Raw genomic sequence first — 14,793 nt, forward strand, 5'->3', positions numbered from 1 at the left:
TTTCATATCAGAGGAATACCAGCCTCTTAAAATGAACTGGGGAGTGTTTTCTCCTCTTCTGTTCTTTTGGAAGAGTTTGTAAAGAATTAGCATTGGTTTCATAATGTTTGGTAGAATTTGGAGACTGTACTTTTTCAGGTAGGAAATTTTAATGACTAATTTAACTTTTTTCTTTGTTAAAGTCTTTTCAGATTTAAAAAAAAATTCTTCTGAGTCAGTTTTGGCAGGTGGCATCTTTCTAGAATTTTTTCCATTTCACCTAAGTTATCTAGCTTATTGGCATACAATTTATTCCCTCTTATTCTTTTTATTCCTGTAAGGACGGAAGCAGCGTCTCCTCATCATTCCTGTTTTTATTACTTTGAATCTTCTCTTTCTTTTTCTCAGTTAATCTAGCTGTGTCAATTTTGTTGATCTCCAGAAGGCCAACTTTGCTTTTGCGGATTCTCTGTTTTTCTCTTCTCTACTTCATTAATTTCCGCTCTAACTGTTATCATTCCTTCCTGCTGCTCACTTGGGCTTAGTGTGCTCTTCTCCTAAAGTTAGGTTATTGATGTGAGAGCGCCCTTCTTTTTCAACGTAAGGACTTACAACCGTACGTTTCTAAGGACCGCTTTAGAGCCTTGTTTGGATACACTGTGCCTCATGCTCATTCATCTCAAAGTATTTTCTAATTTCCTTGTGACGTCTTCTTTGACCCACTGGCTATTTAGGACTGTGCTGTAAAGTTTCTACGTGTATATGAATTTCCCCACCTTCCTTCTGCTACTGATTTCTCTGAGTGAGTACAAGGAGCGCCCAGGGCTGAGGACTAGCTGATCCTTGAACAATGGAGGTTTGAACTGCACGGGTCCTCTTCCAGGTGGATATTTTTCAACAATCAATCCTGCAGGGCTACCCGGTCCACTGCTGGTGGACTCCACAGATGGAGAGAAACTGTGCAGAGGCGCAGCTGTACGTTATACCAGGACTAATTATTCAAGGGTCAACTGCTACTGTATCTCTGATTCTAGATTGTAACCTCTGACCAGCAGGTTTGGACAAACCCTGCAAAGGACTCCCTTGATGAATCCAGCCTCATCATCTACAGGCTTGAGGACTCTTTCCTTAATATCCTTCCAAACCACCCTTGCATGATCTAGCATTTGGAATATGGAATTTTTTAAGAGACATCTGAAAAACGTGGCCTCAAGACCGGATGGACACAGCCTTATAAGATACTGTTAAGTAGCACAGCAGCAAAATCTCAAGGGTTTGATCCTGGCCCTTCCCCAATCTCCCTGCCACCTTCAAAAAAAAAAAAAAAAAAAAAAGACACGACATTTTCTAATCCTTGAAAATTTTTCCTGTGTTGAGACCTTCAAGCTGAACATTGATTAGAATTCTCTAAAAGCAGGTATTCGTTGGAAGAAAGAGCTTCCATCAAAGACTTTCAGGTCAGGTGGACGTCTGCAAGAAGCAGACAAATTCAACCAAGACCCACTGAACAAGATTCAGATAATCTGACGGAGTTCCCTAATGACCGAGTGGTTAAGGATTCAGTGTTGTCACTGCAGGGACTTGGGTTCAATCCCTGGCCCGCAAACATGTGCCTGCTCCAGGAGCAGTCAAAAAAATAAAAAACTTATAAAAGTTTAAAGAATAATAAAAAATAGTATTCAAATCCTCTGTATATACATAAATGCAAGTCATTTGAAAAAAAAAAAGATTCAGATAATCTGAACCACACATTCTCATGCTTCAATTTTCATGGTTTTGTTTTTCTTTTCTCTTTATTCCCTGGAAGGTTCTGGATCATTTTGGCTATTAACTACAGGGCTTGTGAATTTTCTTTTCTCTTTATTCCCTGGAAGGTTCTGGATCATTTTGGCTATTAACTACGGTGCTTGTGAGCTCTTGACCATTAATATATGATTCTGCCTCCTTTGCTAATCCTTGAGATGCGCCTCAGTGAGAAATAGAATTCATTCATCGTTGAGCCAAAAAATATCATCACGCGAACCATTTAGTCTGTGTTCCGTGTTTCTGTGCCACCTTTCCTTTGAGACGACTCGCTTTTAACAAGTCAGTTGGGTTCCTTGGTAATTGGATTCAAGTAAGAAGTACTTCTGAGCTCGCCAGCAACACAGCAGGGCGGCCAGCCAGAAGTGCCAAGTCCTCTGGCGCATTGAACCCAGGAAACGCGCTTTCTCCACCGACTGGGGTCTCAAGTGCCTTTCAGAGGCGGTGCCTTGGTGAGTGAACTTTTTACACAAAGTCTGTAAAAGAGCCAGGGAGAGGCTGCCGACCGTGTGCGAGCCCGCTCACGTTCTCAGCTCTTACGGGAGGGGCTCGGCTCCGGCTCCGCGGCTCAGCTGAGCCCACACGTGACACTGCGGGGCGGCCCTCACGCACGAGACCGTCCCGCGAAGTATGAATTTTCTTGCTCGAGGTCAACCTGCAGTCTATCCTTTGGTCAGTGGGAACTCGGATTGCCTCTGGTGTTTCCACCTTATGCATCGTGCTGCTGCTGTAACCGTTACTGCAGGTCTCCTGGCGCACCTGTCAAAGCAGTTCTCCTAGGATAGGATGGCTTCCGATCGCCACATCTGCAGAGGTTGAACGTACGCGAAAACACGACTCTTTTCTTCGAAAGTCACTGTCCCAGAGGATGTTCCGACCAGCAACGAGAACAAGCTCGCGGCTCAAGTCCTCTCTCCCCTGCAGGACACCAGCTTCCTTAATGCTGGCAATCTTCTCACCAGTGAGATGGAACAGGTCTTCGGTCGTCACTGGCCATTTGTGTGCCCCGTCCACGAAAAGGTCCATTGGTGTCTTCGGACCAATTTTTATCTTTTTCTGTTTTATAAAAAGTAAAGTTTTAATATATTCTGATAATCATACTTTATTATATGTGTCGCAAGAATCTTCTCAGTTTGTGGGGTTTTTCCCAGTTTTATAACGCTTTTTCATGAATAGAAATTACTGTTAAAGTAACTAAATTTATCATTCCTTTAATTCATAGTGAGCATTTCTGGGTCTTGTTTTTTTAAAAAAAAAAAAAAAAAAAACTTTATCCTAAGCAACCTAAATGTCCATTAGCAGAGGAGTGGGTAAAGAGGATGTGGCACATATATGCACGGGAATATGACTCAGCCACAAAAAGAATGAAATCATGCCCTTTGCAGCAACATGGATGGAACTAGAGATGCTCATGCTAAGTGAAGTGAGTCAGGGAAAGGTGAATATTATATGAGATCTCTCACACGTGGAATCTAATAAAAATGATACAAAAGAACTTACAAAACAGAAACAAACTCATGGATTTCCAAACCTATCTTGTGGCTACCACAGGCGAAACCAGGAGGGCAGGGAAGGGAGGGAGGAATTGGGAGAATGGGAATGACATACACGCACTACTGCATAAAACAGGTAACTAACAGGAGTCTACTGTGTGGCACAGGGAAACCTACTGAAGAGTTTGTAATCATTTATATGGGAAAAAGAACGAATATGCATAACTGAATCACCTTCCTTCCTGTACCCCTGAAATTAATATGTCACTGTAAGTCAACTATATGCCAGTAAAACTTAATACAACAAACAAAAGCAAGAACCCTTTATCATAATCAAAGTCAAAAAGATACCACACATTTTCTTTTCAAAAATTTTATTTACTTATTTATTTATTTACTTTTTTTTTGTCTTTTCTAGGGCCGCACCTGCAGCACATGGAGGTTCCCAGGCTAGAGGTCTAATCGGAGCTACAGCTGCTGGCCTACACCACAGCCATAGCCACACCACAGCTCACAGCAACACCAGATTCTTAACCCACTGAGCAAGGCCAGGGATTGAACCCGCAACCTCACGGTTCCTAGTTGGATTTGTTAACCCCTGCGCCACGATGGGGACTCCTCAAAAATTTTAAAGAAAAGGTTAAGTCCTAAAGCCACGTTAAGTCCTTGTCCCTTTCTATGTGACGGGTGGCCAGGAACCAGACAGGAATCAGAACCCCAGAGAAGCCTCACGCCATCTCTTTCAGAGGTCCAGGGTATCTCTGGACTTGGGTTACGCCCCAAACAAACCTAAACGGTGACCTCTGACAAGAGCAGATGGTTTCCTGCCTGATCCCCCAGGTGAGAGCTGTGTGACCACGCAGCTCTGCTTTTATCAAAGGAGACAGGATTCATGCCTGGAGGAACGTCACAGCCAACTCTCTGAGCTGCGCCCGGAGTTTGTAATCCTATGCAGCAAACCAACCTGGCAAAGCCTCACCAGATAGCGCTGTGTGTGACACCGCCACCTTGTGGTCGTATCCTCTTCTAGGACCACAGATTGCAGAGGATGGGGAGGGCGCATGAGGGGGAGACGTTTCTGGCCAAAGAGCCTCTCTGTCCCTTGGCCCCTAGGCTGTTTCCTCCCTGCAGCAGCCAAACTCAACATCTGCATATCAACTGCTTTGCCTGGAGACCAAAGAAGCACACTTTTAGCCATTTGTTTAGTGCACCCCACAAACCTGCACCTGACATCTGCCAACCACAGATGCCACAGAGCCCAGGCTCACAGAGCCCAGGCTCCTGCCCTTTGGAACTCTCTGACCCAGAGTCTCTCCATGGAGCTGCTAGACGCGGAATACCCCTCCTCGATTTCTTTGTCTCCTGGGGGCTCCCTTGTCCTTCCCCTTTCTAAGGGTGGCCCCACGACGCAGCCTCTGGAAGGGGTCACTCCTCTAGGGACTTCTACCTTTTGCAAACCTAGCAAAGCATCACCCAACTAAAGCTGTGTGTGACACCACCACCTGGTGGTCATATGAAGCAATACAGACGCGCTGCTACCTGGCCAGCTTGGTTTCCCAAGGAGTTCTGGAGTGACAGGTCACTGCAGGAGATGTCACGTGTCTGAGACAGGCAGTACAGAGATGGCACGTCTCCGAGCAGCAGCAGGAGGAGGAGGAATTTATCCTATTCCCCTGGCTTCCTCCTGGCGTCTGTTTGTAACTGGTCAGCATCCACCTGGCAGGGAGTTAAGTCCTCTGCATAACCTCCCTGCATAACGGGGCCCCTCTGAGCCACTCAAAATACCAGCAGTGACAGGAGAAGCCAGAACTGCTGGATGTGCAGCTGCTTGGTGGCAGCAAAGGGGAGGGTGATTGGTCAGCTCCAGCAGCCAAGACACATGGGTCCGAGCAAAATCTGTTGGCAGCTGAGGGTAGGATGTAGCTGTGTGTCCAGGAAGCAGATAAGAGAAATTAGGAAGTCGTGTAAAATGCATTGGGTACCTTAATTTATGATACAGTGTTGAGAAGGAGAAAAAAAAAGCAAATTTCCAAAAAAATTTACAGAACGATCATCTCGGTTTGGGCATGCATTTTTCATTCCACGCTTTTCCCAGCCCATGGAAACTGTTTACAGTGATTAGCCTGGGGAGTGAGGGATTTCCCATTGTCACTTCTTTAATTAAAAAGTACCCTTATCTGATTTAAGAAAAAATGGAATGTGCATGACTTAAAAATTGCCTATGATCTAGTCTCCAGGTGCTGGATATCGAGTCCTATCAAATACGGAATATGCCTTGATTTTTCTTCAAAAGAGACATTTACCATGACCTCCTAAAATGATCAACTGTGCAGCCAGGAAACAAAATACATGATACCATCGCTCTCCAGCAGGACAGCAGTCACTGCCCCCAATCATGCCGTGTCCCCCCCAATTATGCCCTGACCCCCCCTCAATTATGCCGTGTCCCACCCTCAGTTATGTCATGTCACCCAATTATGCTGTGTCCCCCCAATTATGCCATGTCCCACCCCAATTATGCCATGTCCGCCCCCCAAGAAGTCCCACCTGCTTATCATCAATGACTCCACAAACTCCCGTAAACTAGCCCAACCCTCATCTGCAGAATGGGCCGGCCTGGGTGCTGGGCAGAGAAATCTCCAAATCAAAGCCTATACATACACCTCCTCAAGAAAGGGCTGGGAGGAGCTTTCCAGAAAGTCCAAAGGACCAAGGGCAGATCTTAAGGGAGTTTTTCAGAAATAGAGTTGGAGAACAGTACGCGGATCATGAAGAGATCTTGGGAGAGCATGAAACACATGGGGGGAAACTACTGGCACCGGGGTCCCTGGAAGAGCAGAGGAACCCAGACTCCTGAACCCAGACCCCGATCGTGGGTTATACCCATGAACTCTGGCTGACGTAATGGGGATGCTTGGGAGGTGGAGGGGGGCAGGGTTGGCCCCATTTCAAGGTGATTGCTGTATTTATTTTTTCATTCTTTAAGTTGTTTTTTTTTTTTTTTTGCTTTTTAGGGCCTCACTTGCGGCCTATGAAAGTCCCCAGGCTAGGGGTTGAATCGGAGCTACAGCTGCTGGCCACAGCCACAGCCACAGCAACGTGAGATTTGAGCCGCGTCTGCGACCTACACCACAGCTCATGGCAACGCTGGATCCTTAACCTACTGAGCAAGGCCAGGGATCGAACCCGCATCCTCATGGTTCCTAGTCGGGTTCTTAACCCACAACGGGAACCCTGGACACGGTATAATCTTGGGACAAAGCAAGAGCAGGAGATGAGGCTGGGATGCCTGGCTCAGAACCTGTCAGATGTTGAATGCCAGCTCGAGTGTATATTTCGAATCAGATTTCAGTGCACATTTGTCCTGGTTTCTATTTTCTTGTAGTTCCTTGTGCAGAAAAACCCCAAGAGCACGGCCATGTGGTTGGTCTGCCTCTCGGGTTCCCTGACCTGCTCTGCCTTTAACGTCCTTGGCTCCGTCTAGAGGCCCAGGATCCCCGATGGCTGCATTCTCCTCGCCTCGTGATCACAGGGGCTTCGTTAAACGCCCGCGGCTTGCAGAGTCCACCCTGCATTCGAAGGGCGCCGCCTGCGTGCTTCCTCCCAGCCTGCCCAGAGTCCAGAGGAGTGGGAGGGGCCCCTGCATCGTCCCCACTGTGCCAAGAAGAGCACCTAAGCTCACACTGGGTCGTGGTCATGCCACCCAAGGAAGAGAAAAGAAAACCGTTCTGATGAGAGAGGCTTAGATACTCAGGATGTTTTGGAGACAGCGCTTTAAGTGCCTTTTCAGATGGAGCTGTGCACTGACGCTTTCAAAGCTTTCCTTGAAGCCAGTCAAGACACAAGCTAGACGTTCCCACTGTGGCTCAACAGTAATGAATCTGACTAGTATCCATGAGGACTCGGGTTTGATCCCTGGCCCCGCTCAGTGGGTTAAAGATCCCATGTTGCTTCCCACCGTGGTGTAGGTTGCAGATGTGGCTCGGACCCCATGCTGCTGTGGTTGTGGTGTAGGCTGGCAGCTGCAGCTGCAGCTCCGATTTGACTCCTACCCTGGTAACTTTCATCTGCTGCAAGTGTGGCCCTAAAAAACAAACAAACAAAAGACATAGCGATTTGCCTACTGAACATGAAAGAGCACTGGGCCCTTGAGCTCCGTGAATAGACAATCGCTGGGAAATGCCCGCGGCTCCCTGGTGGTTGTTCTGCTGCCTGTGGGTCCCCTCCCCAGGGGAGGGTGCATGCTCTGAGGGAGGAGAGGCACGTGATTTGGGACTGTCACTTAGGATGACAAACAGGTGCGTCTTAGGAAGCAACCCCAGCCCTGACACCTGACTATGGCAATGTCTGAATCTTCTACAAACTCAATAAAACATGTTCAGCCAAAATTAGGAACCGGACCCAGAGACCAAAGAAGGTCACAGCCAGTCTTGGGCTCATGGACGGAACCAGGAACAGAAGCCTCTACTCAGCTGTCCAGCCTGGAACACTCGCCGCTACAAGGGTTTCCGTATCCTCTTGGAGAGAATGACCAATCAATGTATAGGAGACACGGCCGACAGCAAAGGGCGAGGCTATGAATAAGGACCCGGGAACCAAACTTGTCTGGGACAAACTCGGACACAAGGCGCCCTACTGTGAGACCACCACCCACCTCCTCCGTCGGACAAGCAGAGGCCACCGCGTTCCGACTGTACCTGGCCCACCCCGTCCTCAGTCTGATCACCTCGTGGCCTCAGGCAGGCCACCTGCTGGGCCTGATAACTAGCCACCGCTTTCCCATCCTGCCAAACACAGGCATAGGCGTGCATGCACACAACACGTGCACCCAGGCACACACACGTCCAGGCACACACAGGCACTCGCACACTGGCGTGTGTACTGGGCACATCCTTCGGACCCACCGGAGCCAACCCCAGTTTCCCGTGTTCGTCACAGTAGATCAAGCCCCCCCTCATTTTTATTTGCCTTCAGGAGCAGAGCTGTGAGACTTCACTAATGCTGCCGAACCAGAGATCCTGTGGTTTGCAGCTTACGAACCAACAAGCAGGGTGGGCAGACGGCCAGCAAGGGAGAAAAGCCTGGGGGTGGTGAGGCCATGCTTTCCTCTCCCACAAGCTCCCGAGTGTCTCCTGACCTTCAAAGACCCTCCCTTCCGCGCAGCTGCGCACAGCTGGGTGAGAAAATAGCCCACCCACCACTCACCCACCTGCACCTGGCAGGTCTCCATCCCACATGCACCCTGGCAGGATCCTGGCAGTCCAGCCATGGGACGCCTGCCCTTGTTTGGTGTTGAGAAGCCATGTGGCCAGAGACCTGACCGTGGACCCGCTCTCCTCCTCTGTAAAATGGGCACAGTCCACCGGCGAGACCTGCCTCTGCAGGTTGTTAGGGGAACAAAACAAAAATATAGACGATGCAAAAGCAGTTCAGCTGCTGTGCAGGGCTCTCTGTGCTGAGCTGCTCTCCGCCTGCCCACCCTCCTGCCCGGTCCTGCCTGGTCCTGCCCGGTCCTGCCCGCTCCCGGCTGCAGCAGAGGTGCTCCTGGTGGCTTTGGGCTGGGGGACTCTGACAGTGGCCAGCCCAGACTGGGCAAGTGGAGAACAAGGCAGGACTTTTAAGCCAGAAAAATACTTGGCATTGGAAATAGGCAAGGGGAGTCCTGAGGACTCCAAACCTAACTTGCTTGGACTTCTGACTGTCGGCCTGCAAACTACTTCCCTTCCCAGCCCCTCTTCCCCCAGTAACCATAAATCCAATTTAAGTTTTTAGTCTGGACTGCAGTTCTTTGTTGTTGCTGTTGTTGCACCCATGGCATGTGGAAGCTCCCAGAACAAACCCGCTCCACAGCGGTGATGATGCCAGATCCTTAACTTAACTGAGCCACCAGGGAGCTCCTGCTTTTTTTCCTTTTTTCACCACAACAGCAGCACACGGAAGTTCCCAGATCGGGAAACTTCAAGCTACTCCAAATCCAAGCTGTAACTCTGACCTACACCTACACCACAGCTGCGGCAATGCTAGACCCTTAACCCACTGAGCCACAGTGGGAGCTCATTTTTTGTTGCAGTGTCCGTGATTGGTGATGTTGTGTTAATTTTTGCTGTGATTCAGTTACACACATGTATATACATTATTTTAATATTCTTTTCTTTTACAGTTTATCATGGAATATTGAATATAGTTCCCTGTGCTGTGCAGTACAGTCTTGTTTATGTTGACTGCAATTCTTGAAGGAAAGGCCTGGAATGGGTTGTCAAGTCCCACAAAACACTCAAGTGAGCTCTTGGCGAAGTCCCCCTGTGTAGACTGTTAAGCAAACTTGCAACGTGATGATGCGAGTTAAGTACTATTTATCCCCTCGCAGTGCCTTCCACTTGCAAATTAGGTCTAAAGGACTCGTAAGATGCTAGTCCCCTCAGGAGTGTGGAGTTCCAGCCGCTAAATCATTTTCCAAAATACTGAATGTAATTAAATTTTGTTTGGAGAGCAGCTTGGGTTTCCACTTGGGATCATTCGTGTGTGACTCATCATGAAGCTAGAAAGCTAAAGGTTTGGGGTTTTGTTGCCCGAATCACCTGGTATCTACAGCAGTAGGTCAACATCCTGGAATAATCTGACCGGGACTTCTCCCAGACCTGGGTACGGAAGCAGCTGGTTTCTCTGCATTTTCACCGACGCCTTGCACGATCAGGACAGGCTGACTAATCCGCGACGATAACCTGCTGCAGCATCTCCCACGGGAGGATGCGGAGGGGAGCGGGGTTCACCTTCCACGCTTCCGGATCGGTCTGCTCTTACAGCGCCTTAGACCTAAAAGGCGTGTGTCTCCACCCTGCCGCTGCCCGGCGCCGTCCTCACAGCCTGTCCGCACCCTCTCCAAGCCGCTGTCCTGTTCCGCAGCCGCACCACCACCCAGCCGCCGCCGCCACCGCCCCCCCCTCCCCGGGAAGAGTCACCTGCTTCCCGTCCCCTCAGTCCTGCTTTCTGACTGTTACTGAAGAATGGGGTCAATGCGCTCAGCTCCGTCCTCCCAGGCAACCTTCCGCACAAGCTCGGACTGGCTCTGCGTGTACTTGCCCACATCCAAGGTCACCCACACACGAGAATCCCAAAGACGTCTACAAGCCGGGAGCAGAGGGATGGAGGTGATTATAGGCAGGGCATTGAAAAGAAGAAAGGAGAGTTGGGGGTTTTTTGGCCACGCTGGCGGCAAGCAGAAGTTCCTGGGGCAGGGATCAAACCTGAGCTAGAGCAACGACCTGAGATGCTGCCGTGACAACGCCAGAAAGGAGGGTTTTTTTATTTTTTTTTTAAGTATAGTTGATTTACAATGTTTCATCACTTTCTACTGTACAGCAAAGTGAGCCAGCCACACATACACACACGAACTTTTATTTCATACTATCTTCCATCATGTTCTAACCCAAGAGACGGGGCACAGCTCCCTGTGCGGTACAGTGGGACCCCACCTCTTGTCTGTTTCAAGTGTAATAGGTTGCATCTACCAACCCCAAACTCCCCGTCTGGCCCCTTCTCTCCCCCCTCCCCCGTGGCGAACCCAAGTCTGATCTCCACGTCTGTGACCTGTCAGAAAGGAGAGTTTGAAGAAACTGAGAGAAAAGAAAAATGAAGGTAGGAAGGAAGACTAAGCTGGAGCCAGAAATGCAGCTGGAAGACAGGCGTCCCCTGAGAGCCTGCTGCTGGAATCCTCCGAGGACCTTCGCAGGAGGGGCTCATCAGCCAGGCCAGGGGACATGGCATTCACAGCGCTCCGGGTGGAACTGTGACGTCACCCAGGGAACAGCAGCGAATGGAAAGCTAGAGCCGCCAGCCTCTGTGCGGAGCCGCGCCTACGCGTCACCACCACAGGCCCGGGCAGGCAGGGGCAGGCGAGCCGTCACGCTGCGGATGAGAGCAGAGCTGGGTACCACCATCCAAGGTCTGAGAGCACTCCGGGAGCACAGCCAAGGCCCCTTAAGGGTACCTATCCCTGCCCAACCCAGCCCCAGACTCGTGGATCTAAATACGGGAAGAAGTGAAGTCGAAACATACCATCAAACGACCAGAATCCCGTCATCACGTCACACAGGGTCAGAACCCATCTGAAGTAACTGGTCCCACTTCCTGCTTGTTCAATTAATAAATGAGCAGATAACAGTACTGGAAGGTAAGATAAAACTCTCTCCAGAGTTCTCCATCATCCATTAGAAAGATGCAGAGAAGGATATGGATCTCGATATCCAGCTTTCTTAAGCCCCTCTTAAGAGCTTTATCACATTTCCTTACTTGCTTTATTTTGGGTAATTTAAAGTCAATCAAGAGAGTTCTCATGGTACGTCAGGTCAAGGATCGAGCTTTCTCACTGCAGTGGCTCAGGTCACTGCTGTGGTGAGGGTTTGATCCCTGGCCTGGGAACTTCCACATGCCATGGGCACAGCCAAAAAGAAAAAACAATAATAATAAAGTCAATCAAGACATTGAAAATGACTACCATGGAAGACCCTACCCCATGGAGCACCCTATCTACGGAGCACCCTGCTCTAGTTAGATGAAGCCGCACTGCCCCGATTAAAATGTACTGACTTCCAAACACAAAAGTATCTTAACTAAACAAACTAAATAAATATATTTCCTAAAGGTACCTTGCACTCTGGCTCCTTGGTTAATCTTATCTTAGCCTTGCGATGGCCTTTATGCTGGGTCATGTTTACTTAATAAATGTACTACAGGCGTTCCTGTTGTGACGCAGAGGAAACGAATCTGACTAGGAACCATGAGGTTGCGGGTTCGATCCCTGGCCTCGCTCAGTGGGTTAAGGATCCAGTGTTGCTGTGAGTTGTGGAGTAGGTTGAAGATGAGGCTCAGATCCCACGTTGCTGTGGCTGTGAAGTAAGCCAGCAGCTGCAGCTCTGATTCGACCCCTAGCCTAGGAATTTCTATATGCCTCAGGTGCAGCCGTAAAAAGAAAAAAGCAAAAACAAATAAAAACCCCAGTCATCTGGGAGTTCCTCTCGTGGCTCAGTGGTTAACGAATCTGACTAGGAACCATGAGGTTATGGGTTTGATCCCTGGCTTCACTCAGTGGGTGAAGGATCCGGCATTGCTGTGAGCTGTGGTGTAGGTCGCAGACGAGGCTCGGATCCGACATTGCTGTGGCTGTGGGGTTAGCTCTGATTAGACTCCTAGCCTGGGAATTTCCAAATGCCGCAGGAACGGCTCTAGAAAAAGCAAAAAGATGAAAAAACCAAATCCAGTAATCCACAAATCCATACCAATTGCCTCTGCAGACAGGGATGGCTGATGGGACTGCTGAGGTCAGTGGCAAGTGTGGAGCGAGGGGCTCCTGGACCCTGCCTCTGTGCAGCCAGTGCTAGCCTTCCCACCTCAGAGAGGCTAGGGGTCGAATCAGAGCTGCAGTTGCTGGCTTACTTCACAGCCACAGCAACGTGGGATCTGAGCCTCATCGTCAACCTACTCCACAACTCACAGCAACACTGGATCCTTAACCCTGATTCTTTGAGGTATCAGAGGAACACGCTTCATGCAAAGGGCCCACCACCCAACAGAGCCATCGGGTCCTTCCAGAGCCCACTCCCTCCCATCACAGGGAGCCTTTCATCCCCCCTCCCGCACCCTCTGGAGACTCTGGTCCCATGTCTGCCTGCAAACCCCGGGGAAATTATCAGAAGCAAGCTCAGCACACACACTGTTCACCGTGACACCAGGTGAACTCGGCGTGTCAGTGAGACTCTGAACTCAGGAGGAGAGGTCACAGAGGGATCCACTAGTGACTAAGCAGTGCACTCTGGAGAGAAGGACACACTGAGCCACGATCATGCGGCGTAAAAACCACGGCAGAGCGGAGATAAGTCACTGAGGACTTAGCCTGCGGGTACCTTGATTTTTTTAACTTGTTGTACATGTGTATCTGAGAGCAAATTCATTTTAAACTGTAGCACTGGATGATCTGGAGAGATACCAGCTGCTTAGGACTCAGGTTGGAAGAAACCAGTAAGTGACAACAAAGCACCATGGGGACATCAGAGAGGGACCTTTAGGGCTCCTCAGTCTGGAGGGAAGGGGCAGGTCGGTTACCAGGATCCAGAGAGCTGGAGCTGGAGCAGGGCACTCCATCCCACCCCCACAAGGGGCCGCAGGCTTTGGCGGAGGGTCAAAATCACTGCTTTAGGCAGCTTGGCAAAGACAGAGAGATGGGCAGAGACAGAGAGAGAGAGGCAGAGACAGAGAGACAGACAGACTGGGAGACAGAGAGACAGGCAAAGATAGAGAGACAGGCAGAGACAGACAGACTGGGAGACACAGGCAGAGAGAGAAACACAGGCAGAGACAGAGACACAGGCAGAGAAAGGGAGAGAGAGCCCAACCTTTCCTGCTCCAGATGCCCCATCATCCCCAGTTAACTGGGATCCAGAGGCCAGGGGGCCTTGTTGCTACAGCTCATAAAGGTCAGCTTCCTGGGACCCAAAGCATCGCGAGGGAGGGTCCAGGGCAAGAGAAAGTATGGTTCCCTTTCGTATAAAACAAAAGCAAGGCTGGCCTTCAGCCGGCCTGGAGCCCTGCCCTGTCCACATGGAGGGGACAGGGCTCAGCCTCAGGGAGTCGGCCTGGCCGAGGCGCAAGGTATGATATTGACTCAGACACACTGAGCTGTCACCTGCTGGCTGGCAGGTAGTGTCGAGCTCAGGAAGGTTAAGATCTTTTTTTTTTTTCTAAGGCCGCACCCACAGCATACGGATGTTTCCAGGCTAGGGACTGAATCAGAGATGTCGCTGCCAGCCTACACCACAGCCAAAGCAACACGGGATCCAAGCCTCATCTGTGACCTACACCACAGCTCACAGCAACACTAGATCCTTAACCCACTGAGCAAGGCCAGGGATCGAACCCACGTCCTCATGGATACGAGTCGGATTTGTTTCTGCTGCGCTACGACGGGAACTCCAGGAAGGTGAAGTTCTGAAGCGATATAATGGAGTCAAGACGCTGACCTTGGACCACGTCTGTGATGATTCGGCTGGATGAGTCCAAAGCCTTCGGTGATGTACATGGCAGGACACAGGAGATGACCCATAAACGGGACCTGTCACTGCTGCTCTTTTCCTAAGACAGTCCAAGGAAGTGCTGTATTAGGAGTCCTGGGTTACCGTCCCTTGCTTTGCGACGACGACTGTGGCTGGCAAACGATTTCGAAAGACCGCTGAATCACCACCAGCAAGCGCAGGCGCAGAGCACGTGCACAAGACCTGTGGGACTGGGTCCTAATCCCGACAGCCCCGGTGTCCTGACCCTTCCCTCACGACACTGTGGGGACCCTGAGTGCATGGACTCGGCGCGTTAATGGGACAAATCAGAATCTCCGAAGACGGACACCCACCCCACGCCCTGCAGCACAGAGGTCCTCAACAGGATGGGGTGGGGTGATTTGGGCCCCATTTGGCAAATGCTATAAATGCTTGTGTTGTAAAACCCTGGGAAGAGGGGGGAGGGTTACTGA

The sequence above is a fragment of the Phacochoerus africanus genome, chromosome 16, assembly GCF_016906955.1.
Source record: "Phacochoerus africanus isolate WHEZ1 chromosome 16, ROS_Pafr_v1, whole genome shotgun sequence".
Classification (NCBI taxonomy): Eukaryota; Metazoa; Chordata; class Mammalia; order Artiodactyla; family Suidae; genus Phacochoerus; species Phacochoerus africanus.